At 40.2% G+C, this 27,873-nt stretch overlaps 1 long non-coding RNA gene across 1 annotated transcript; it reads right to left on the reverse strand.

Annotated features, from left to right (window-relative positions):
• On the reverse strand, nucleotides 1-27,862 carry LOC148878869 (uncharacterized). Its single transcript, XR_016104037.1, has 3 exons — nucleotides 27,225-27,862; nucleotides 23,350-23,542; nucleotides 1-855 (listed from the first exon to the last, which is right to left on the reverse strand). It is a non-coding gene; the product is annotated as an uncharacterized LOC148878869 (long non-coding RNA).
• Nucleotides 27,863-27,873: the final 11 nt, after the last annotated feature.

The following is a 27,873-nucleotide window of genomic DNA, read 5'->3' on the forward strand; positions in this document are numbered from 1 at the left end:
TTTTAGAAGAAAATCAAAAGATCAATAGATGCACAAAGTTCAATAATAATCCAATGACGCTGATTTTCAGTACAAAGCACAGACAAGACCCAAGCCGGACTGACTGTTTTGTTATGCACATGAAGGAACAAGGGTCCCAACGCATTCAATACTATCCATCCTCAGCCTTTAGCCGGCAACTCCAACCAGAAAATTCCAAATGGATTACAAAATCGAAAGCATCTCCCAATGACAGGTTGCCCAATTAAGAGATCTGCATTCTGCATCTTATTCCCTAGCTCTACCAGCCGCTTTTACTTCTGCTTGCCTGTAGCTGTAGTGAAGATACGTATTACTGGACGACCTTGATTTATTCGACAACTAAGCAGCCCACCAAACGGTGAAGACCCATGAGCTATGATCTCATCATCAGCCATGTCACTATTGGAGATTATCGGCCCTTCTGATGCAATACAGTTGAACATCTGATAGCAGCAGCAGCAGAAGTAATATAATGCAAACTGTAGCGTCATAGCGTGTAGCAAGGGAGATTAAAAACCTTTCAGGGTGCAATTTTGTGGGTTTTCGGTCTAATTGATAGAAACTAGAGAGTGTTGCTTCAATGCTTGGAAATGACTTCCGATTTCCAACCACCTTGTCTAATTATCTTCTTTTGTTAAGTCACGTAAATGGAAAGATGTCTCCTACTCAAGAAATTCTAGCAAGCAATACCCAAGGTATGCCATTGTCTTTCAGGGTGCGCTGAATTCGGGTGATGCACCATTATTTTCTTGCTAGTATGCATTATTGCTTCAAAAGGAAGTATCGCAAGCCGTTCAATACAGGGAAAAGCAAGCCTCTCAAACCTATTCCATGCTGATAAAATATCGATATAATATATAAGCTCATGCATACGGACAATTTGACATCATAAGAACTTAAGAAGAAATAGATGGATCATTTGCTTTAAGCCTTTGGTGAAACAACGATTAACTTCAAAACCAACAAACAAGAGAGCTAGCAAAAACCATATACCTCTGAAATCCAATCAGATCTTTACTAGGTAAGAGCTTATGTCTGAATAGTCTGTATCTAACTAAAGTCAGATTAGAATATTATGTTGGATTTGTTGATCTAAGTGGCTATATTGCAGTTTCTTTTCTTTAAACATGGTTGAAATCATAAGGGCATTTCTATCAAATAATATTCTTAAAAGGTCAAACCTGTTACATGGAAACTGTAGCGTGTAGCAAGGATTTATATTCGAATAAGCAAGCAAAACATACCTCTGAAAACTAATCAGATTTCACTGGGTTGGGTAAGGGTGTATATCTGCATAGTCTATATCTAGCTGAAGTCTATTTAAACTATTATGTTAGATTTGTTCTCTATTGCAGTTTCGTCTCTTTGAACCATGGTTTTAAAAGGTGCCGAGGCGAGGCAGAGCCAAAACGCCTGGCCTCGGTGCCTTTTGACTGCAGCTAGAGGCTTATGCCCTCAATTTAGTGAGGTGAACACCTCACCAAGACAGCGCTTAAAATTTTGGAAAAAAACAAAAATAAAAATACTGATATATGATGTTTTCTATTGTTAAATAGAACTTTATTTAGTTGGTTACAATTAAAATAGACAATTTAAATTAAAAAATCTTGCATAGTAACTTTTTAACCTATACATACATACATACATATATATATATATATATATATATATAATTTGTTTTTTTCTCTTTATATAATTATTTTAATGTATCATTCTGTCTTGAACTCTTAATTTATCACATGTGAGAATATCATGTTTTCTAATGTAGCGGACCCATGTAGTTGGAAGAAGGCTTAGATGATGATGATGATATATGCATGTATGTGTGTGTGTGTGTGAAAATTAGGTCCAACTGTCCAAGATTATCTAATTTAGACAAAAGGTTATAGACAAACAATAAAACACAACAAAATTTCTAAAGCATTGGATTCAAGTTAAAAATATAAGTAATAAAAAGAAGACATATATTGCCAATAAGAAATAAATTCTACTCCAACATACATAATATATATTTATATGTGCATACAAATTTAAAATTATATACATATATATTAATATATGCATGCATATAATACACTCTACGCCTCACCTTTTTAGACACCCAACGGCCTCACCTCCACCTTTAGCCTAATCAAATTAAAGGATAAAGGAAACATTTATGTGCATAACTAATTAAGTGATGATTCAATCACCCATTAATGCACAATAACCCAGTAATTGATATGGTCCCCAGAGTCCCTGCAAACACCAACTAACCAGCTAACATAGGACGGTAGGTCTGGCATATTCAACCCATTGGTTCAAACTTCAAAGATCTATTACAGAAAATAAAGATACCTTTAATTAGAGAAAAATAACGAAATGGGTTGAATGATAACCACTTCTCTAATTTGTTTCTGACACAAGTGACAATTTTTCAGATTTCCAACTGTCACCTAGATCTTGAAGATTCAATTTGAGTGGTTTATTAATTTATAAACAAGTGGTATGGAGTTTATTCTGGAGAAAATGAAGTCTAATCTAGCCAACTGGAAAGCTACTTCTTTGTCATATGCTTGTAGGCAAGTTCTTGTTAAGTCTGTTTTGCAAACTGAACTGTATGCATGGTGTTCAATTTCCCAAAAAAACTTGAGCTGAGATTGAAGTTCAGAGGGGTTTTCGGTGGAATCAACTTAATAAAGCAAAATCTCTGAAATGGGTTAGTTGGGATGGTTCATGTGCTCCCAAGAGGTTATGTGTCTAGGTTTTAGGAAGGCTGAAGTTATTAACCCATCTCTTCTCTGTAAAGTGTAAACTGGCTTGGCGTTTTTTGAATGAGAGTTCTGAATTGTGGGTACGAGTGTTAAGTGCTAAATATCTGACTAACAATGACAAAATTCCTAGTTGAATTCCAACTACTACTTTTATCTGTGGAAATCTATTGCCAAATCCCTGATTAGTTTATTTCCTCACTTGGGATGCCAAGTTCTTAGACAGTCTGAATTGAGTGTTTGGGCTCTTCCCTGGATTAATCATTCATATGGTTTCAAAGCACCTTTAGGCCCACCAACTAGGAGATCTCTTTCTGTTAAAGTAAAAAATTTGATTGATCCACCGGGTTACTGGAACTCTACCTTGGTTAACCATTTGTTTTCTGAGGGTGATGCTTGAGGTATTCTTAATTCTCATATTTTTATGAGTAGACAGAAGGACAAGTTATTTTGGACCCTCTCTCTTTCAGGAAATTTTCGGTCAGGGACTTTTGCTTGCAGCATTGGACTTTTGTGCATGAGGTCCTTGATAATCTTCTTCAGGTTCTTACTTGATTTGGAAATTGAAAATTCCTTCTAAGTTTAGATTGTTGGTGTGACAAGTGTGTGGGGGATTTTTTTTGTTACAAAAACTTCCTTGTTTTCAAATGCCCTCAACATTCTTTTTTGTTACAAAAACCTTATAAGTGCCAGCTCAGGATGCTGAAGAATCTCTATTTCATCTTTTTCGTGTTTGTTCGTTTACCAGAGCAATTCTGTTTGCTAGCCTGTGGGGCTGTTTTGTTCAAATGCCCTCCTGGCATTCAGTGCAAGACTTAATTGTTCATGCTCTCAATTTATTTCGAAGTAGATAAGTTACAGTTTTTGAGCTGGCACGTCCTTACTTTCTACTATATCTGGCAGGCAAGAAATGAGAAACTATTTAATGGTTTAGATCCTTCCTGTAATATGGTTTTGTGACAAGTTACTGGTATCTTTCACAACTGCACTTTTACTTTGCCTAGCTAGACCCATCCCATGTCCAGCTGCTGGTACTATGACTGATTTGCACTGTCATGGAGAACCCCCCCCCTCCCCCCATGTTCTGAAGATTTATTGTGATGCAGGAATAAGACAGGATGACATCGGATCTTATGGTTTATGGGTTCTTACTTATTCAGTTCATTTTCTTTTGGCTGTAGGTGGTCTTGTTGGAGCTGTTACGCAGTCTAGAAGATGAATTGGGTGCCATTCTAGAAGCCTTACTTTTTGCTAAAAATCAGGGTTAGAAATGTTTGTTTGTTCAGTCTAATTCTAAATTGGCTGTAGAGGCTCTATCGGGGAAAGTTTCAGCTGTTCCTTGGTTTAGTTTAAGTCTGTTGGACCAAGGTCAAGGCTTGTATAAAGTGTTTTGAGTCTGTTACTGTTAACTATAACCCTAGGCCTGTTAATATTGTGGCGCACAGGTTAGCCCTGCAGGCTAAGTTTGCTGTGGATCAAGAGTGGTGGTCTCACCCACCCTCTTAGCAGTAACAATACTTGTATGGTTCTATTTCTGTTTATTGTGATCATTTCAGTAATCCAAAAAAAAAATAAAGATTTGAAACATTTATGGCAAGGCCTCTCTAGCGGTAATAGTATATTCTTCATTCTATTTATAATTGACAAATTACTTTTGGGATGTCTCATTCTTTTGGGTTTGGTTTGCCAGCGCTGCTGGATAGACTTGTTCCTCTAGGAGTATGCCTCTCTGTTTTCCTTGAGGAAAATTATTTAAACCCTGTCAGAGTCAGATTGAGAGAGAGAACAACAGTTTGGTGGGTGTGTCCAAAAATAATAGTTACACCCAGGAAAATAATATTTATACTAAAAAGGTAAAAGGACCAATCTGTCCTTAATATACAGATAATAGTGTACAAAAGAATCTAATGTACAAGAAAGTAAAATTACAAAAATAGCCCTCAGCTAACTCTTTTTATCTCTACACTCCCCCTCAAACTGATGCCTAGGAATAAGCATCAGTTTGTCCATGAGAAATATGTCATGCCTGAGTCAATGCCTTCGTCAATAGATCAGCAAGTTGGAGGCAAAGGACACATGTGGAAGAGAAATAGTGCCAACAAGAAGGAGATCACAAATGAAGTGGCAATCAACTTCAATGTGCTTTGTGCACTCATAGAAAACAGGGTTGGATGCAATTTTGATTGCACTGACATTGTTTGCAAAGAGAGGAACAAAAGGTGGTGGCTCATGTAGGAGACCTCAGAGCCATATAATTTCACTACATACTGAGGACATGGCTCTGTGTTCAATTTCAATGGAAGATTTTGATATTATAGATTGTTTCTTGCATTTCCATGAAATGAGAGAGTTACCCGGGAAAACACACCAGCTCATAGTGGACCGTCAAGTGTCTGGGCAACCAGCCCAATCAACATCTGCATAAGCAATGAGGCTAATGGAAAATGAGGAGGAGAAGAATAAGTCATGAGATAAAGTTCCCCGCACATATCTAATAATCCAATAGATTGTAGACAAATGTGGTTGTCGCGGAGATGACACAAACTGATCACAATTTGGATTGGATAAGACTGAGTCATGGTGAGGTAGATTAGACTGCCCACCAACTGGCGATAGAGAGTAGGGTTTCAAGAGGGGAATCATCATCCTAATTGAGTTTCAAATTAATCTCCAAGGGAGTATCGACTGTCTTGGGAGTACTGAGATTAGCCATTTTGACAAGATCCGTTGCATATTTATGTTGGTTGACAAAAAAACCATGAGAATTACGACTAACCTCTAGTCCCATAAAATAAGTCAAGGGACCTTCGTCTTGAAGGATTCACTAAGGAGTTGTTTCAAATTAACAACTCCTTTTGCATCATTCCCTGTAATATATCACCAATGTAGAGAAGAACTGTCATGCCCTGATCCCAATGTAAAGTATAAAGGGAATGATCTAAGGAGCTTTGGATAAATCCAACATCAGTGATAACAGATTGGAATCTTTCAAACCAGGCCCTAGGTGCTTGTTTGAGGCCATACAGAGGCTTCATGCACATAATCTCCTTCAATTCCCCATGTAGGAATGCATTATTCACATCTATTTGATGAATTGTCCAATGTTTTGCTATAGAGATGGCTAACAGAAGTCAAACAGTAGTCATCTTTGCCACAGGAGCAAAGGTCTCCTCATAATCTATCCTGTACTGCTGTTTATAGCCTTGAGCAACAAGTCTAGTCTTGTATGTTGTACCTATCTAGACTCTCATTTGACTTCAACTTTACCGAGTAAATCCAATGGCTATCAATGAGGGAGGCTTCAGGAGGAGCTTTAACCAGGTTCCAAGTGTCATTCTCAAGAAGGGCTTGGATCTCAGAGTCTCTGACATCTTTCCAACGTGGAATTGCTACAGCTTGTTAGTAAGACTTGGGAATATTTGTGGTGGATAAAATAGCAGAAAAAGGAGCTATGGTCTGGTGAAAAACCATAGTGGTCAGGAGGACAAAAAATTCTAGAAGAGTGGTGCAAAGTGGGTGCAATGCATTCAGGTAAAGGGTTAGATGAACTTACAGGAATAGATGGAGTGATTGAATTAGTAGCTAGTGGTGGAGAGGAAAGGGGCATAGGAGCAGATGTAGAACCATTGCTTTCTAAAGTAGTGCTGTTGTAGAGATAAAGAGAATTAGTTGAGGGCTATTTTTATACTTTTACTTTCTTTCTTGTACAATAGTTTGTTTTGTACACTAACTTATGTATACTAAAGGGCAGCTTTGTCCCTTTATCTTTTTTTAAGATAAATATCATTCTCTTGGGTGTCAACAATCACTTTTGACACACCCACCAAACTCTCTCTCTCTCTCTCTATCTATCTATCTATCTATCTATCTGACTCTGACATGGTAGAGTAGGTCACGACCTTTTCTGCATAAAGCTTCTTTTTTGACCTGTGTTCTCTCTGTCCTTTTGGGGTCTTCCTAACAGTATTTGGGAAGCCTTCAACTGTCCTTGAATCCCTTTTCTAAGGTTGGCCTCGATCAGAATTATACAGACTAATTTTCTAGACTGTTTTTTATCAGTAAAAATGATTTCATTATAAATTTAGAAAGATTACAGAAATGAGTAGCCTTGGCTACCCCACTAGAATTTAGAGTTTGCCAACTATCGGCTTTTAATTATCCAGCCTTACAACTGAGCCCAGAAACAATGTTCCCTGTTAACCCCCTATTTTGCTAGCTGATCTGCAAAGCCATTTGCCGCTCTTGGAGTCCATTGTATTAACAACTGCATGTCCTTGGAAAAGCATTTAAACTTCTTGATTTCATTTCTATAGAGCCAGGGAGTCTTTTCATTTTGCTTTAACCAGCTTATGATCACTTTGGAATCGCCTTCCACAACCAGTTTTCTCACTCCCAACTCCATAGCCTTTTGTATCCCAAAAACCACTGCCTTTTGTAGTGGAGTCTCCCCTTCCAATAGGGCCTAAGAACATCCCCATCACAGCCCCTTTATCATTTCTTATCACCCCTCCAATTCCAGATATTCCTGGTTGCCATAACTACTTCCATCAAAGTTTAATCTGAGGAAGTTAGAATCAGGGGGATCCCACTCTCTTAAAACCTTCTTTTTAGTTGATGAAGAGGAAGCTACTGTCCTCCAATTTCTGAAGATATCTATCATCCACAATAAAATCTGAGAACAATTCCATAGATTTTACCCACGAAATCACCTTCATCATGATCCCTTCTACCAGCATTTCCTTTCATCTTTGCTTTTCTTCAAAGATTCTCAGATTTCTTTCCTCCCATATCACCCAAAGCACTGTTTCCTGAGTGCATCTCCATAGCATTCTACCTCTTCTTTTTGGCCATCTAAAAGTGGAGGAGTCAAATAGCCTTTCCAAACTCATTGGGGTATCCCACCTGCATCCAAAGAGAGAAAAACGAGTCCCAAATACAGCTAGCAACAGGACAGGAGACAAAAATATGAAAAGCAGTTTTGCCACTTGTCTCGCACAAACAACACCAATTAGGAGAAAGGCACCAGCCAGGCCTCTTCCTCTACATCAGATCACAGGTGTTAATTGCACCATGGTAGAGCAGAAGTAGACAAGGTTTTGAAGAAGGAAGCACAACTGAAGGCTCAGATGAAAAACAGCCCTAGAAGTATGGGACTGTGCAAGAAAGCCAGAAAGAACAAACAAGAGAAGATTAGAGAGGCTAAGAGAGAGAGAGAGAGCTGTGGCAAGGAGGGTTAGAGGATAAGAGGTTCGAACTGAACCTCCCTCTAACACTCTAATACACTTTTATTAAGTTAATCTTTGAGTAATTACAAGAGAGGTCCTTGGTTGGACAAGAAATTACAAAAAACAGAGCATAGAAGAGTATGGGCCCAGAATAAGGTCCAATACAGAGAAGAACATACATATAACATAGAATAACAGCCTATGGGCCATTCGGCCCATCTTCTCTACACTCCCCCTCAAGCTGAGCATAGATGTTAATCATGCCCAGCTTGCCAGTGTCATGCTAAAGCCTTGCCTTGGGAATACCCTTGGTGAGAAAATTTGCCAATTGTCCTTCAGAAGTAATGAATGGAAGACACACTTCACTTGAAGAGACTCTTTCTCGAATAAAGTGTCTATCAACCTCAATATGTTTAGTTCTATCATGTTGTACGGGGTTGTGGGCAATGTTGATGGAAGTCTGATTATCACAGTACATCATCATTGGCTTGTCATAATCAATCCCAAGTTCTTCCATCAATGACCTTAGCCACAACAGTTCAGAGACTATGTGCCATGGCCCTATATTCTGCTTCTGCTGATGATCGGGCCACAACTGATTGTTTCTTGCTCCTCCAAGAGACAACATTACCAGCCACCAGACTGCAATACCCTGAAATAGATCTTCTGTCATCAATATTTCTGTTAGCGTAGGGATATTTCTGTCTTTATACCTTGATTGATGTTGCTGATCTGAAATGTTGTGTTGAAACATGTGCTCTTAACTTTAGTAAGGGCACATAGGTCTTTTCAGTTATGTTTTAATGATAATATAAATACTTACTGGACGACTGGGAGAAGTCAGGTTGACTCTTTCAGTTCAAACTAGAATTCTCTCTTCTCTCTTTCTCTCTTTCTCTCTTTCTCTCTTTCTCTATCACTCTTTCTTCTTCTACATAACTGAACTCAGTCAGGCCAAACTCTAAGGCAGACCTGAATTATAACATGGTATCAGAGCAGGTTAAATCTGCCTAGATTTCTGCTTGCCTAGGGTTCATTCTCTACGCACCCTATCTAGGGTTTTCCTCTTTTTTTCTGTGTTCGATTGGAGATAAGGGAAAGGGCTGAAAAGGAGTGATCGCCCTCTTCCCTTGGGGGTCTCTATGCCTCCAATCAAGTCGTATGTGGTCGGTTGCTGTGATTTCTGAGATCGCCCTCTCCTAGTAGAGGAAGAATAGAGGGCCGAACTATGTGTGGCTGTTGTGTGTGAAGCGGCTGTTGTGTGTGGACTGCTTTCCTGCTCGCATGGGTGTTACTTCAGCGATAAGATAAGAGATTTCAGTTTTTGATATCAGTTATGGATTAAATAGGAGGTGTGTTTCAGATCATTTGCTAGTGTTTCGGCCAGTAAATGCTAGGGTTTATGCTGGTTTCTTTGTACATGTTGAAGGAAGAGATATGATCATATAGTGGTGAGATTTCAGGTAGTTGTAGGAGCAGGGGTTGTGGTGTAAAGAGCACACATTCCGGCAACAATTAGTGCTGCAATTAGTGTGACAGGTGTGACCTAGTGGTGTGTAGTGTGTAGATCTCAGTGATAATAGAATTTAGCAAGTGTGCAGAATTGGTGATAACATAATGGGAGACAGTAATGATTATACACCTAGTGTGATGGTGCCTACAGACTACCTGAATGTTCAGATGACCTCCATTAAGTTAAATGGAGAGAATTATGTGCCTTGGGCTAAATCTGTTGAAGTCTTTCTAAAGGCAAAGAAGAAGGTAAAACATATCAAAGAGAAACCCTCCTCTGACTCTCACGAGTATGAAGATTGGGAGCAAGAGGACGCTCAGATCATCACATGGTTGTGGAACAGTATGGAACCTAGGATTAGTGTGAACTTCATGTTCCTTGATACTGCCAAAGGTGTGTGGGACCATGCGAAAAAATTGTATTCGGGGCAGGACAATACAACCAGAGTTTATCAGCTTTATCAAGAGTACTTTAATCTGCAACAGGGCAATCAGAGTCTTGAGGAGTACTATGCCAACATGAGGAACATACGTAATGAGTTGAATGTCTATCATCCTCTCACTTCTGATGTCAAGATTCAGCAACAACAGAGAGAGCAGCTTGATGTGACTAGATTTTTTGTGGGACTAAAGTCTGAATATGAACCAGTACGGGCTCAGATATTAGGCGGATCAGCTCTTCCGTCCCTAGAAGAGGTATTTGCTCGACTTCGGAGGATTTCTATCGGATCTACTGAGAACTCTAATATCTCAGATAGATCTGCCTTTGCTGCATCGAGAGGCCGTGGTGGTAGAGGTGGAGCTCGGGGAGCTCAGTCTGGCCGTGGTGTTGGCAGTGGTTCTGCATATGGCCGAAGTGGCAATGGTGGGTCTACTTATAATCGTGGTGGTGGTCGTACTGGGAGCAGAGATTCAGGGGGAGCCCATGGTAGAGGACGTAACTCAGGCCCGAGGAAGTGCACTCATTGTGGTATGGATGGACATACCATCAACTATTGTTATGATTTACATGGTCCTCCCTCAACCTGGGCCAATCATACCGCGACCGGTGACTCAAGTTCCAGCTTTAAACAGGAGAATCATTCATCTGACCAGTTGCCTCCTACATCCACAGATGGTCCCATGAAGGAGATGGTGAGTGTTCCCCGTGATGAATATGAGAGGTTTATCCAATCACAGCAGAATACGGCGACTTTTGCTCACTCAGCTATGGCTTGTCTGGCATCTACACCCAATCCCTGGATCATTGACTCTGGAGCCTCCGATCACATGACTGGAACTCCAGGTGTGTTTTCCTCCTTATCTCATTGCTCAACATCACAATCTGTCACCCTTGCTAATGGTTCCACATCCTTAATTTGTGGTGTTGGTAATGTTGACCTAGATCCTGTATCCCTCTCATCAGTTCTGTATGTTCCTAAATTGCCTTTTAACCTTATGTCTGTTAGTAAGCTGACCAAATCACTTAACTGCTCCATTACCTTTTATCCTTCTATGTGTGTCTTTTAGGATCTCAAGATGGGGATGAAGATTGGTGGAGGGCATGAAGCAGATGGACTGTATTATCTTGATGGTGGTGGTGGTAGAACTTCAATAGCTCTCCAGTCATTTCTTTCTCCTCTCCAGTGGCACTGCCGATTTGGTCATCCGTCGCTCAAAGTCTTGAAGTCCTTGGTTTCGTCCTTGAGTCAGCTTTCTGTTTTGGATTGTGAGTCGTGTCAGTTTGGGAAACACCATCGTGTTGCCTTTAGTTCTAGGGTTGATAACCATGTGTTGAGTCCTTTTTCTTTAGTTCATTAAGATGTTTGGGGTCCTTATAAAGTAATGTCATATAATGGATACAGATATTTTGTCATTTTTGTGGATGATTTTTCAAGGATGACGTGGCTCTATTTAATGAAAGAAAGAAGTGAATTGTTTACCATTTTCCAAAAATTTTATGCTGAAATTCGTAACCAATTTGGTACCCACATCAAAGTTTTTCGTTCTGATAATGGCCGCGAATATTTATCCTCATCATTTCAGGAATACTTGGACCAACACGGCATTATACATCAGACCTCGTGTACCTACACTCCACACCTTTTTGGAGTGATGCAGTGCTTACCTCCTGTTTTCTGATTAATCGGATGCCCACGTTCATCCTTGATGGTCAGTCTCCGTTTCAGGTCTTGTTTCCCTCTTTGTCTCTGTTCCCTCTTACGCCGAGAGTTTTTGGGTGTGTCTGTTTTGTCCATAATCTGGGTTCTGGGAACGACAAGTTTGATGCCCGTTCTCTCAAGTGCATCTTCCTTGGCTATTCTCGGACCTAGAAAGGGTATAGGTGTTACCATCCTGGTTCTCGATGGTCCTTTGTGTGTGTTGATGTCAGTTTCTTTGAGTCTACTCCGTTCTTTTTGGGGTCTGGTGATGCTTCTTCCTCCTCATCAACTCCTCCCTTTCCACTTCTCGTTGTCGATCCTCAGTTTGTTCCAGTTGTGACCAAATCCTTGCCTCTGGTGCCACCACCTGTTGAACGCCCACCTATCCGTCATGTGTATACACATCGCTCACGTGCACCGGCTACTACTCCTCCAGCTACATCTCCGTCGACGGATCCGGCACCAGAACCCCACTTGGCATTTGAGATTGATCTACCCATTGCTTTGCGGAAAGGTAAACGTACTTGCACCCTTCATCCCATTTCTAATTATGTTTCTCTTACTCACCTTTCCGCTTTCCATCGCCAGTTTGTTACCTTGTTATCATCAGTTATTGTTCCTAAAGATGTCCAGGAAGCCCTTGCCTCTCCTGGGTGGTGCCGTGCCATGGAAGAAGAACTCTCAACCCTTCATCATAATCATACTTGGGACCTCGCTGCTCTTCCTCCTGGGAAGCAAGCTGTTGGTTGTAAGTAGGTTTATACGGTTAAGTATCTGCCTGATGGTAGTGTTGAACGCCTGAAAGCGCGATTAGTTGCAAAAGGGTACTCCCAAACCTATGGCATTGACTACACAGAGACCTTCTCACCGGTTGCTAAGATAGGGTCAGTTCGTGTTGTGATCTTTCTTGCAGCCATGTATGAGTGGCCACTATATCAGCTTGATATTAAGAATGCCTTTTTGCATGGTGACTTACTCAAGGAGGTCTACATGGAGCAACCTCCAGGGTTTGTTGCTCAGGGGGAGGATGGTAAGGTGTGCAGACTAAGGAAGGTTATATATGGGCTTAAACAGTCACCTCGAGCATGGTTTGGTAGGTTTAGTGATGTGGTAAAGAAGTTTGGCATGAAACAGTGCAAGATTGACCATTCTGTATTTAGTCATGACTCTCCGGGAGGAAAAATATTGTTGGTGGTGTATGTAGATGATATTGTTAATACTGGGAATGATAACGTTGGTATTGATAGGCTGAAGACTTATCTTCAGGATCACTTTTAGACAAAGGATATGGGTAAACTAAAATACTTCTTGGGGATAGAGGTAGCTAGATCCAAGTATGGGATTAACCTGTGCCAGAGGAAGTATGTGCTTGATTTGCTGGAAGAAACAGGCTTGTTGGGTGCCAAACCAGCTGAAACACCCATGGGCACAAATACCAAGCTAAACAGTGATATGGGTGAAGTGTTTGAAGACCCTGGCAGATACCGACGACTTGTGGGCAAACTGAACTACCTAACCATTACCAGACCAGACATCTCATTTGCAGTTAGTGTGGTAAGCCAATTCATGCAAAAACCTCTGACTCCTCATTGGAATGCGGTTCTGAGAATTGTGAAGTATCTAAAAGGGGCCCCGGGTCGCAGTCTGGTATTCTAATGCTGATTGGGCCGGTTCTATGTCTGATAGGCGGTCTACTACAGGCTATTGCACGTTTCTGGGAGGTAACCTGGTGACATGGAAAAGTAAGAAGCAGACGGTTGTGGCAAGAAGCAGTGCAAAGGCAGAATATAGGGCTATGGCGCATACCGCTTGTGAATTAGTGTGGCTAAGGAACCTTCTACAGGAAGTAGGGTACAACATTAACACTCCAATGAAGCTCTATTGTGATAATCAGGCTGCAATTCATATCTCCTCTAATCCAGTGTTTCATGAAAGAACCAAGCACATTGAGGTTGACTGTCACTTTGTGAGGGAGAAGGTGCTGAATGCAGAGCTAGACACTACACATGTTAATACAGGAAATCAGTGGGCTAACTTATTTACAAAAGGCTTGAGTCGGGGAAGAGTGGACTACATATGTAACAAGCTGGGAGTATATGATATATACTCACCAGCTTGAGGGGGAGTGTTAGCGTAGGGGTATTTCTATCTTTATACCTTGATTGATGTTGCTGATATGTAATGTTGTGTTGAAACATGTGCTTTTAACTTAAGTAAGGGCACATAGGTCTTTTCAGTTATGTTTTAATAATAATATAAATACTTACTGGCCGACTGGGAGAAGTCAGGTTGACTCTTTCAGTTCGAACTAGAATTCTCTCTTCTCTCTTTCTCTATCACTCTTTCTTCTTCTACATAACTGAACTCAGTCAGGCCGAACTCTAAGGCAGACCTGAATTATAACAATTTCTAGCCCAGTCAGCATCAGTATAGGCTTCAAGTTTCAGATGTCCATGCTTGGTAAACAGAATCCCTTTTCCTGGAGAGCCTTTCAAATAACACAAAATTCGTTCTGCAGCTACCATATGAGTATCTCGAGGAGCATGCATGAACTGGCTAATACAACTGACAACATATGCAATATCTGGCCGAGTCATGGACAGGTACAGGAGCTTCCCAAGAAGTCTTTGAAAGACCCCTTTATCTTCCAACAATGTTCCATCTGAAGCAGAAAGTTTGTGACTCATATCAATAGGAGTTGCACCTGGTCTAGCACCCATCTTCCCAGTTTCAGTGAGCAAGTCAATGACATACTTCCTTTGGGAGATAAGAATCTCATCCTTGGATCTAGCAGTTTCTATGCCAAGGAAGTATCTCAATTCCCCCAGATCCTTAATCTCAAATTCTGTACGAACGAAAGACTTAAGAGCACGAATTCCTGAGACATCATTACCGGTCACAACAATGTCATTAACATACACAATGAGATATACTGCCAGAGATTCACTTCTCTTCACAAAAAGAGTATGATCTGACTGTGTCTGAGTATAGCCGAATTTAACAAGTGTTGTTCTAAATTTCTCAAACCATGCTCTAGGAGATTGTTTGAGGCCATAAAGAGATTTCTTCAATTTGCATACCTTTCCTTGCATATCACTTCCATACATTCTTGGAGGGAGAGACATATAGACCTCCTCATGTAAGTCGCAATTCAGAAACGCATTCTTTACATCCAACTGATAAAGGGGTCAATCAAAGTGAGCTGCTAGAGATAAGAGAACCCTCACAGATGTCATCTTAGCAACAGGAGCAGAGGTCTCCAGGTAATCAATCCCATACGTCTGTGTGTAGCTTTTGGCAACCAGTCTGGCCTTGTACCTCTCAATAGTCCCATCAGCCCGATATTTAATGGTAAAGACCCACTTGCAACCAACCGGATCCTTCCCTTCAGGCAAATCCACCACTTCCCAAGTATCATTTTTGTGTAGGACAACCATTTCAGATTTCATGGCATCTCTCCATTCTGGAATCTCAAGAGCTTCTGACACAGACCTAGGAATAGGATTAGAAGCAACTGAAGAGAGATAGGCAAAGTATGAAGGAGAAAGTAGATCATAAGAAAGGTGTTTGGAAATGCAGTGTGCAGTGCACTTCCGTTTTCCTTTCCTAACAACAATGAGAGCATCAAGATCCGGGAAAGATGGTTCCAAAGAGGTTGAAACAACACTTGTTGTCTCATCTATGGTTGGAAGTATATGAGGCTCATCTGCTGTAAGGGAAACAACCTGCTCATTCCTGAATCTTTGCCTTTGATACACCTTGGAATTGTGGCTAGGACGAGGAGGTAAAGAGATAGGAGCACTAGGACAAGGAGAATGACGTGACTGATCCTCCCTTGATTCATTTGGTGAGAACACAGGCTCATCAAGAGACTCAATTGGGACAGGGAGAGGAAGAGCAAACACTTGTGACAAACTCTCCCCCTGTTGACGATGTCTTTCCTGAGGGGACCCATAAAAAGGAGAAAGTTCATCAAAGGTAACATCCATTGAGACATACCGAGTGCCAGTCTTTGGATCAAAACAACAGTAACCCTTTTGTGTGGGGGAATAACCAAGGAAGATGCATTTGTGGACTTTTGGTTCAAACTTATGTCTCTGGGCACTTGGAATGTGAACATAACAGGTGCAGTCAAACACATGAAGAGGAATCAGGAAGAGATCCTTGTCTGGATAAAAAAGATTGAAGGGGAGATTTAAACCCTAGAACCCTGGATGGCATACGGTTTATGAGGTAGGTAGCAGTGAGAACAACATCACCCCAAAATCTTGTGGGAGCATGTGAGGCAAACAAAAGGCTCCTTGCAACTTCAACAATATGCCTATTTTTTCTTTCAGCAACTCCATTCTGTTCAGGGGTTCTAATACAAGAACTTTGATTAACAACTCCCATGTCAGAGAGATACAATGATAAACTCTTCTCAAAATAATCTTTTGCATTGTCAGATCTGAAAATCTTAATTCTGGTATCAAACTGAGTTAAAACAAATTCATGAAATCGCCTCACAAGTCTTGGAACTTCATCACGAGATTTCATTAAGTATATCCAAGTGAATCTAGAAAAATCATCAATTAACAGGATGAAATATCTGTAGTCCCCCATAGAAGATAAGTGGTAAGGCCCCCACACATCAGAGTGCACAATATTGAAAGGAAAAAATGATCTTTTATTGCTCAAAGGGTAATTGTTTTTGCAATGCTTTGATAACTGACACGACTCACAATTAAGACTGGACACACTGATTCCCTTAAACAGTTCAGGAAATAGATGACTTAAAAGCAGAAAAAGACAAATGACCAAAACGACAATGACTCAACATGATTCGACTGACAGACTCTGAAGAAGTAAAGCCAAAGGCAGCATTCTTAGGATGATCAAGGCATTGTCTAGAAGTTTCAAGCAAGCATATTCCATTCACTTCATGGCCACTCCCAATCACCTTCCGAGACTCCAGATCCTGAAAAACACAGTGAGAAGGAAAAAAGGTTACACAACAATTCAATGACTTGGTTAAGCTACTTATAGATAACAAACTGGTATTTAATCTAGGTACATGAAAGGTGGAAGATAGGAGTAAGGAGTCCGTAGCCTTGACAGTTCTTTTGCCAGAAATAGAGGCAAGAGAGCCATCGGCTAAGGTGATTTTGTCACGACCAAGAAGAAAATCATATGAAACAAACAAAATGAAAAGGTTGGTCATGTGATCAGAAGCATCTGAGTCTATGATCCAAGGGGTCTTAGGATTACCTGAGGTGGTTGCATGGTTAGCAGAAGCTCTTATACCTAAGTGAGCAAATGCAGTGGTGGCTGAACTTCCTGAAGGGTTGGATGATGAAGTCACTCCTTCAAGATGACTGATCATCTTTCCAAACTTTTCATACTCAACTTTCATGGCTGCCAACTATGCACAGGCAGACTCAACTTCAGCATCTATACCCATGGCTGCATTTGCACTCCCTGTCTTCCTACTATCATTTTTTTTTTGGAATCAAACAGGAACAAGCCCGCGATGTAAATTCCAGCACTTGTCCTTGGTGTGCTTTGGCTTCTTGCAATATTCACAGACAATCTCCTTCTTTCCAGTGCCACTGGGAGTCCCTATAACTCCTTTGAGTTTAACCCCATATTTGCAAATGCATTAGTGCCAATTCCTTGAACCTATACCTGTCTTCTGCTTTCTTCACTGCTGACTAAAGCATATGCTTGTGATAATGAGACACTTTCCTTGGACAGAATAATTTGTTTTGTGATGTCATATTCAGGGTTTAACCCAGTTAGAAACTCAAAAACCCTGTTCCTTTCAACTAATTTCCCGTAGGTTTCTACATCATTGGGAGTATCCCATGTCATAGCCTCTATCATATCTATTTCTTGTCACAAAGATTTCAAGGTTGAGAAATATGCCGCAAAGGATTTCTCCCCTTGCCTTAGATTCTTCACATCACTCCTTAGTTTATATGCTCTGGCTACATTTAGTTTCTGGGAGTAGGTTTCTGCAACACTATCCTAGATTTCCTTAGCTGAGTTCATCCAGAGATAATGTTGACTAATCTGTGGCTGCATTGAATTCACGAGCCACCCAATCACGGTGTAATTCTCTTGCACCCATTTCTCATAAGAGGGATCATCCTCTGGGGGAGCTTTCTTGCTCCCAAAGATAAACCCCCACTTTCCTCTACTACAAATATGAATTTTCACAGATTGTGACCATGTCAAATAGTTGGTTCCATCCAGTTTAACTGTGGTTACAACCAACAAAGAATCAGTTGGGGTTCCCAAAGTATGTCCATATTCAGCAGTACTCTTGCTCTCAATATCTGAGAAGTCCATCATGTAAAAGCTTCAATTAGGATTTTGATAAGCCTCCACTAGAGTACTGATTGTTGATGAACTCAGATTGAGTTGAATCGGCAACAAACACAACAACTTTACAAACTCAGTTCAAACCTGACAGCCGTGAGAACCAAGTTCGGTGGCGGCTCTTTCAAGAAGAAGAAGGTCTGATTCAGCCTTCAAGAGACAACCAGCAGACCTCCAAACACTATGTATTCGATTGGAGTTCCTTTCCAGTTAAAGATTCTAGGTTCCCAACAATAATTGCCCCAAAGAGAGCAAAATACAGTCAACAGTACTTAAGAATCCTTTTTACAAACACTACGTATGCAACAGTCAACACCCCACTGTTAACTAGTAGGAATCACTTCAAAAGCACTCCATATAGGTCCAAGAAGTACCTGAACTGAAGTAGAGACTCGTACCACCGAGTCTAAACAAGTTTCGGCCACTTGGCAGTTCAACAAGATAAGAAATTAACCCAGAAATCTCTGAGTTAAATCAGGCCAGCAATAGTCGAACAACAGAACAGATATAGAGGGGTTTTGAGTACTTTAACAACTCCCCAACTCAGAAAAATAACCCAGTAATAACTGAAGCAACTTACAGTTGAATGAATCTCTGATTTGAGCTTCAAACTAGGCTGAACAATCCTTCCCTCTGATTCTTCCTGGTCACCGAACTATTCTCCAAGCGAATAGAGTCTTGGGCACCCTCCAATGACCTCCAAGAATCAGGCAAATGAGTCTAAACTTCCAACCCTAGAACACCCTCATGCAGTCGGCTGGACTATAACCACATGAGAGCCACGCCAAGCTCAGGCCTGCTCTGATACCAAGATGAAAAACAGCCCTAAAAGTATGGGACTATGCAAGAGAACCAGAAAGAACAAACAAGAGAAGATTAGAGAGGCTAAGAGAGAGAGAGAGAGCTACGGCAAGGAGGGTTAGAGGATAAGAGGTTCGAACTGAACCTCCCTCTAACACTCTAATACACTTTTATTAAGTTAATCTTTGAGTAATTACAAGAGAGGTCCTTGGTTGGACAAGAAATTACAAAAAATAGAGCATAGAAGAGTATGGGCCCAAAATAAGGCCCAATACAGAGAAGAACATACATATAACATAGAATAACAGCCTATGGGCCATTCGGCCCATCTTCTCTATAGGCTCTAGAGGGGTGAGGGGTCCAAAGCCTAGTATCTTGTTTGGAGGTATCAAGAAACACCCCATCTAGCAGCTGAAGGAGAGAGGACACCAAGCCCATCTCAGAATCTCTCACATTTCTACGAAGCCCCAAATTCCAAGCAAAACCAGACTGGGAGGGAGAAGGGGTTAAGAAATCAGCAACCAGCCTATTCTTAAGAGAGGAAAGGGCATAAATTGAAGGGAACAATGTCATCAAAGGAGAGTTACCCACCCACACATCTTCCCAAAAGTTAATTTTGTTACCTGAATTGAGATCAAACCTAACATGACTGAACAACAGTGGAAGGAGTTTGTGAATTGCTTTCCATGGTGATGCGCTAGAAGCTCTACAAGATACTCTAGTATCCCAACCATTCTTTGAGAGCCCGTGTATGCTAGCCACAACGAGGGAATCTCCATAACCATTTTCCTAGTAACGCCTTATCCCTTCCCTTCAATCTCCCTAATCCTAAGCCTCCTTACTCTTTCCTCCTATTCACTAGTTCCCATTTTACTAAATGATCTCTCTTCTTATCACCCAGTTCCCACAAGAAGCCCCTCATTATCCTCTCCAACTTCTTTCCAATAGCCCGAGGCATGCAATACACGAGAGGTAATACACCAGAAGATTTGCTAAGGTTGACTTAATGAGAGTAATCCTACCCCCTAAAGAAATGTAGTTCCTCTTCCACACCGTCAACTTCCTTTCAAACCTTTCCATTACTGGGTTCCAAAACTCTAGATTTCTAGGATTTGCCCCAAGGGGATGACCTAGATACCTCAACGATTAGTCATCAGTAAACAGCCTAGCTCCCCAGCCCACAAGTTAATCTCCTCTTGAGCTAAGTTGATCCCTGCCACCACACTTTTATTGAGGTTGACCTTTAGATTTGTCACCTTTTCAAATAGATTCACCAGCATCTTTAGGTTTCTTGCATCTAACTTGCCTCCACTCTCACAAAAGATAATGATGCCATCTACAAATTGTAGGTGAGTTACCACCACTCTCTCCCATCCTATTCTCCACCCCTTTAAAAGACCCCTCTCATCTTTAGGTTTCTGGACTGTTGCACCATCAGAAATACTTTTCTCCTCAGATCTCCTTGTAGAAACATTAGATCGGCTTGAATCTTTAGATCTGGTGTTGCCTAGAGGAGATCTATTGATCCTCTTTGGTTTGGTTTGGATCGGTTTTGATCTAGAAGGGTTTCAATCTACTTATGGGTTTGGAAGACAATTACAGTTTTCTTTTCTGGACATCAATTGCCAGGTACTTCTCTCTACTTCCTGACTTGAAGTCTCTCTACTCTTTTTGAAGTGTGCATTGTTGTTCTTTGTCCTTTTAATGGCATCAGAAAGGATGGAAGTTCTCCCTATTAAGTTTTGTTATTTTAGGAGCTTCAGCAGTTCAAATCGGTCAAACCTGGTACCTACACCTTACCAGTTGACCATAATATGGATTAGGGGTTTTAATTAAAGTACAATGACTAAACTACCCCCACTTAAGTATGGGACATGAAGTCTACAAGAGTAATATTAGAACTGCCACGTAAGCACATAACTTAAACTAAATGAAAAGACTAATCTACCCCTCATTCGGCTAACTCTAACATTCCCCCTCAAGCTGGAGAATATATGTCATATAATCCCAACTTGTTACATATATAGTTTACTCTCCCTAAACTTAAACCTTTTGTAAACAAATCTACCCATTGATCACCTAAGCCCACATGTTCTGTACTTGTCTCTCCAGTAAGGACTTTCTCCCTCACAAAGTGGCAATCAATCTCTATGTGTTTTGTTCTCTCATGAAAAACAGGATTAAATGAAATGTGAATTGTATCTTGATTATCATAGTACAATCCCATAGGTCTGCCCATTGAGAATCCAATTTCTTATAGGAGGTTTCTCAGTCATACTTATTTACATGTAGTGTGTGCCATGGCTTTGTATTCGGCTTCAGCACTACTCCTTGCCACAACGGCATGCTTCTTACTCTTCCATGTCACCAGATTTCCTCCAAGGAATGTGTAATAATCTGTAGTAGATCTTCTATCCAACATTGAGCCTGCCTAATCTGCATTTATATACCCAACTACCTCAAGTCTTCCTCCTGGTTTGTACAATAAACCACAGCCTGGAGCTCCCTTTAGGTACCTTACAAACCTAAGAATTGCATCCCAGTGAGGTATCCGAGGGTTCTGCATAAATTGGCTCACCACACTAATAGTCAGATAGTTCAACTTCCCCACTAACCGTCTGTATCTTCTAGGATTATCAAATATTTCACTTGTATCACTGCTCAACTTAGCATTTGGTTCCTTGGGAGTTTTAGTCGGTTTCGCACCTAACAATCCTATTTCATCCAGTAGATCAATGACATATTTTCTTTGGCACATGTTTACACCTTGTTTTGATTTGGCAACTTCTATACCCAAGAAATACTTCAACTTCTAGGTCTTTTGTTTGAAAATGGTCTTGTAGGAAGGCCTTTAGTTTATCAATCCCCAATCTATCATTGCTAGTTATGACAATATCATCCACATTGACTACTAATAAAATCTTTCAAATTTCTGAATCATAGTTGAACACTGAGTGGTCAACCTGACATTGTTTCATTCCAAAATTCTTCACCACTTCACTAAACTTGCCAAACCAAGCACAAGGAGATTGTTTCAACTCATAAATTGCCTTTTCCAGTCTACACACCTTACCATCCTCCCCCTGAGCAACAAACTCAGGTGGTTGCTCCATATATACCTCCTCCATAAGGTCACCATGAAGGAATGCGTTTTTAATGTCAAGTTGAAACAAGGGCCAGTCATACGTAACTGTCAGGGAAATTAAGACACAGACTGAACCAATTTTTGTCACTAGAGAGAAGGTCTCCATATAGTCAACCCCATACAATTGAGAATAACCTTTAGCAACAAGTCGAGCCTTCAAACGCTCCACACTGCCATCCGACAAGTATTTAACAGTATACACCCATTTAAAAATTACAACTCACAACATGCTTACTTGGAGGAAGAGTAGTGAGCTCCCATGTGTGAGTATGTTGAAAAATAGAGAATTCCTCCTCCATTGCTTGATGCCAGTCGGGTGAAGTAAGGGTCTCCTGGACATCCTTAGGTATAGAGATAGATGACAATAGAGAAACAAACTGGCATTGTAAAGCGGAAAGGTGAGAAATTGAAACAAAATTAGAAATGGGATGTAGGGTGCAACTACGTTTACCTTTCCGTAAAGCAATGGGAAGATCAAGCTCTGAAGGTTCTGGGACAGGAGCAACAACAGGATCCACAGACAAGGTAGAAGCCGGAGGAGGTGCCGATGTCTGTCAATGAGTATACATGTAACGGATCGGTGGTCGTTCAGTAGGAATCTACACTGGAGGAGGTGAAGGTTTAGCCCCAACTAGAACAACCGGAACGAGATCATGGACTGGAAGAGGGAGAGGAAGCAAAGGTGGAGATAACAATACTTCAGGTCCCGAGAAGAACGAGAGGACTCAAAAAAAGTGACATCAAAACAGACATAGAACTTCCGAGTAATGGGACATACCCTTTATGGGTTCGAGAGTAGCCAAGAAAAATACACTTAATAGAGTGTGCATTTAGCTTGTCTAACCCAGGACTCAGATTGTGAACAAAGCACACACAGCCAAAAACTCGAGGTGTTAATGGCAAATGAGACAAGGTGGGGAACAAAACAGAAAAGGGAGACAGGCCATGAAGGACGAAGGAGGGCATCCGATTAATAAGGAAACAAGTAGTAAGTACAACATCACTCCAAAACCGTTTAAGAACACTCATATGATGAAGAATAGACCAGGCAATTTCAAGGAAATGACGGTTCTTTCGTTCAGCCACCCCAATTTGCTGAGGGGTGGATGCACATGAAGTTTGATAAATGATGCCATGTTGTTCTAAATACAATTGAAACACCAAGTTGTGCATGTATTTCAGCATGAAATTTTTGAAAAATGAAAAATAATTCACTCATTTCTTTCATTAAATAAATCATGTCATCATTGAACAATCATCAATGAAAGTGACAAAATACTTGTAACCATTATAAGACTCTATTTTAATCGAACTCCAAATATTTGAATGAACTAAAGCAAAATGACTCAATATATGACTATCAACTCTAGGATTGAAGGAAAAACACGACTCACACTGTAAAGACGACAAATGACTCAAAGGCGGAACTAGTATCTTGAGTGCCTTGAGAGATGGATGTCTCAGCCAACAATGCCATTGTAGAGGAGTGAGAGAAGTCTAAAGTACAACTGATGATCCACCACTGTCAAGATAATACAATCCACCGGCTTCATGCCCTTTACCAATCCTCTTCCTTGTCTTGAGATCCTGAAAAACACAAAATGTAGGGGGAAATGTAATAGAGCAATTAAGGGTCTTAGTTAATTTACTAACTGACATAAGATTGAATGGAAATTTAGGTACATATAGAACAAATGATAAAGAAAGAGAAGTCGTGTTAACATTACCAACATCACAGATGGGAGAAGAGGAACTGTTGGCAAGGGTAACAGTTTGAGGTGTGAAAGTTTCAGAAAGGAAAGTGAAGCATGTGAAGGAAGATTAACCATCAGCTGACTCTCCAAAGTTTGATGACTAGGAACAGGAAGATGCCCAAATCATGACATGGTTATGGAACAGTATGGAACCCAAAATAAGTGCCAACTTTATGTTCTTAGATACAACTAAGGACATATGGTAACATGCCAAGAAGTTCTATTTTGGGCAGAATAATATTACGAGGGTATATCTACTTCTGGGTTTGGAAGACTATTACAGTTTTCTTTTCTGGACATCAACTGCAAGGTATTTCTCTCTACTTTCTGACTTGAAGTCTATCTACTCTTTTGGAAGTGTGCATTGTTGTTCTTTGTCCTTTTAATGGCATAAGAAAGGATGGAGGCTCTCCCTATTAAGTTTAATGGTATGAACTATGCACTATGGAACTTTCTTCATTTCCTCTGATTCTTCCTGATCACTAGATACCTTTCAAGGCTCTATGAACCCTTGGGCATCTGCTGCACTCTGCCAGCAAACTCAAAGAACCAGCCGATTGGCTTATCTTTGCTAAAACTTACAACCCTAGGAAGTTCTCACGCAGTCGGCCTGACTAGACTCTCATGAGAAGCCCTAGGTTGGCTCTGATACCAACTTGTCTAGTAAGACTGCAATCAGTTCTAGTTGTAATGTAAAATAAACAAGAGAGAAAGCTGAGAATAAGAGAAGAAGAAGAGGAGAAGGAGAAAAGAGAATACGAAGAAGAGAAAGTCAAAGAAGAGTGTGGGTTATGACTGAGATTATCGCCCCACTCAACTATTTATATTAATAGTTTAAAACAGGGTAAAAAGCCAGAATTACGCCTACTGCTTACATAAGCTAAGAAATAACAGAAACAGAAAATAACTACCAACTACCAACTAAGCAACATAAATAGACAAACAGCAGTGGGGACCACATTATTGTTCTACATCTCTACAGATACAATTACAACCTACACTATAATAAATTACTTATTCAACATAAAGCCCAAGGTTAGTAGTTTATCAAAATATAGCAACAAGCCAGGTGAGCCATACCTGGGTACAGGTTTTGTCTGCAGTGCACCCCACAGAACGAGCCTCACCTTTGAGCCTGGGCAAGCCTTCTAAGGGTCCATTTAGTTCACATCCTAGAGCCCATTTCCGGCTCATTCTTGCTTAGATTGGGCAAGAATGGGCTAAAATGATGTTTGGTATGGATACCTGTTCAATTTCTGTTCAGAAATGGGCAAGAATTTAAGCCCATTTCTTGCCCAAGTGTAACATGCCCAAAAGTCTTGTTGCACTTGGGCAAGAGTTGGCATTCTTGGAAGAAATATGATTGCATATCCCTCATATTTGGGAATACCTATTCATGCTAATAAAAAGGAAATGCTGGATAATAGACCTCCACCTCCATGTGGGACCCACCAGTTATATTCAAATTTCTCATGTGCCCCCCCCCCCCACCCCCAATTCTTTTTATAAAACTTTCTCATATATGTTCAAATTTGAAAGATCTACGGGACCTTTTATTGAAGATCAAGAGGACCTTGGAGATTTAGATATTGGTTGAGAGACGCATCATCCTTGGGTTCCAAAGATGTATCTCAATATCTGCAACTCAATTCCTGATGAAAAGTAAGAGCGATAATGAATAGGAAGCTATATCAGGAAACTGACATGCTAGAGTGGATATATTTTTTGCATATGATGTAGGAGGGCTCAGTTGTTGCACAAGGGCCACCCTTGGTTTCCTTTCTGATAACCAAGGGGCTTATATTGATCACCAATTTACTTCTACACTGATACAGACTTATTCTCTTCTTATCAACCAAAAAGATATTTTATTCAATGCTTATTTGTTTCTTGGATGGAAAGCAAAGAGATTGGTGGCCAATAGGTCAGCATGCCAAAGCCCAGATTCAATCACAGGTCTAGGGTTCCGAGTTGGAACCCCCTAACACACACATTACCAACTAAGACAGTAAGCACATTTGTGCATATTTCTTTATGGTAAAGCTTGCAATAGAACATTATTTTGAGAGAATTTGAAACTCTTCACCAGACTTGGCCTTAATCCATAATTGGGAAGACAACATGTATAATGCTACTACACAAGATTGCACCCAAGGTTCAAAATATCAATACACCTCTGTGTATTGGCAGAGGCGTATTGGTACTTAGATATATATGGATTTATATTTTTTATTTTTTTTCAGAATTTGGTTTTTCGGAGGTATTTAAGGGTATTTTTTATTAAAAAAGAGTGGGTTCCCGAGACACTTGTAAACAGGTGTATTGGGACCCAAAAGATATGATACGATATGCCCAATATGGAGCGTATCGTATCGAAATTTTGAACCTTGGTTGCACCCTACCATTATTGGAAGCCTTTTCTATTTTATTAATAATAAACAATGCAAATTGTATTAAGTCGTTGTATAAAACATATGCCAAAATAAATGCCTGTTTCATAATACTAAAGTCCTTTTAACTTGAAATATTTTAGAAAACTTTAATTCAAGGAACCAAGTTTAGTGATATTGAATTAGGAGAGTCAAAATATCATATAAGCATGTTCCAATGAAAGCAACACAGGTATTTTCATTATTTAAGAAATAAATTCTTGGAGGTCCCAAATTTTAGTCTTTCTTGAATACTCATCTTTAGTAGTTGACATATTCTTATCCTTCATAGTTGCACTGTGAAATTTTTATCATATGAAGATACTAAGTCATCTTTGTAGCATTTCCATGACCACATAGTATACTAGACATTTCAAAGTGTAATTTTTTAAATATTTTTTGAAGGAAGTAAATTTCATTCAACTGAAAAAAGCAGTACATCTCGAAGTGCTAGTTGTCTAGTTGACAAACCAACTTCAAAACAGAAATTACAAGAAATAATTTTTTAAATATAACAGCATCAGATGAGTAATAACGCATAACACCGTAATAAGAGAAAAGAAAAAGAAAAGGAAACCATTGAACACTTTAAGTAATAGGTCAAACCACTGTATTATACTCCTCTTACTATCATCAAGTTCCTGTTAATCCACCGTGGACACAAAATCAAACAAACAAAATTCTATTCCCTGCGGATGCTTTATTTTAATGGAGAATCCAAAACGAACCAAATCCTTGGGCATTTATACAAATAAAATAATGGATTTTAGCAGTACAGTCCAAGATCAAATTAAGTTTCTCTATATCTCTATTATCTTCTTCTTCCCCCAAAATGTATTTACTCAAAACACCCTGCGATTTCTAGCTTAGCAAGACAATACCAAAGATGAAATTCCATCCCCCCTCCACCCCCAAAATAAATGGACAAATAGGGAAAATGGGACAACTAAAGACCCAAACGTTTCTGCAGAAAGAAGCCTTAGTTGTCTCCCCAAGAAGAAAAAACAAGAACATAAGAGTAAAGAAGGGCGGGGGGGGGGGGGCGGGCAAGAAATAGCAAGAATCCATTGAGGCAGGCAGAAGTACCCCTTGAAGTTCAGTGAGAACAGAAGCATCAATACCCTCGTTGACGAATTCTTCCCGCAGTTTACTGACGACGACATCGACGACGTGAAGATACACAGCGGAGACAATTGTAGACATTTTTCATGAAACCAGGATCTTTTTCTTCAATCCAGCTCTTACACTCATGGATTGACCTAAAGAGATCGTAGGTAGTTAAATTGGCTTTTCGCAAAAAATATAACCAATTAGAGAACCTTTAGCTTCAAATTAGGTTTCGCACTTCGCACAGAGGGAGAGAAGAGATGGAAGAAGAAGATTTTTGAGTGTGGGAAATATAAATAAGTTTGCATCAGCTGAGCGGTCTGGATGTCGAAATTCGAATCTGCGCTCCTCTCTCACTGTCTCTCTGAATACAAGGATGTGGCGACTGGCGAGTGCCTTTTCACATCTGGCGTGAATGCCACGTATTCATGTAGGTTTAAATTGACAGATCGGATCTGTTCCTCACACCTGGCGCCTCACGCGCACATCGTATAACTAATTCTTCACAGTAGATGTTTATTTGTGAGGCGCCCATTTGTAAGTAGCAGATCCTAGGTTTCTGATAATCATAAATTCATAATAACCACCCGAGGTTTCACTTTATCAAAAACCTCGCCTGTAGTTTCAA

The sequence above is a fragment of the Nelumbo lutea genome, chromosome 1, assembly GCF_056320005.1.
Source record: "Nelumbo lutea isolate HS-2025 chromosome 1, American lotus-T2T, whole genome shotgun sequence".
NCBI lineage: Eukaryota > Viridiplantae > Streptophyta > Magnoliopsida > Proteales > Nelumbonaceae > Nelumbo > Nelumbo lutea.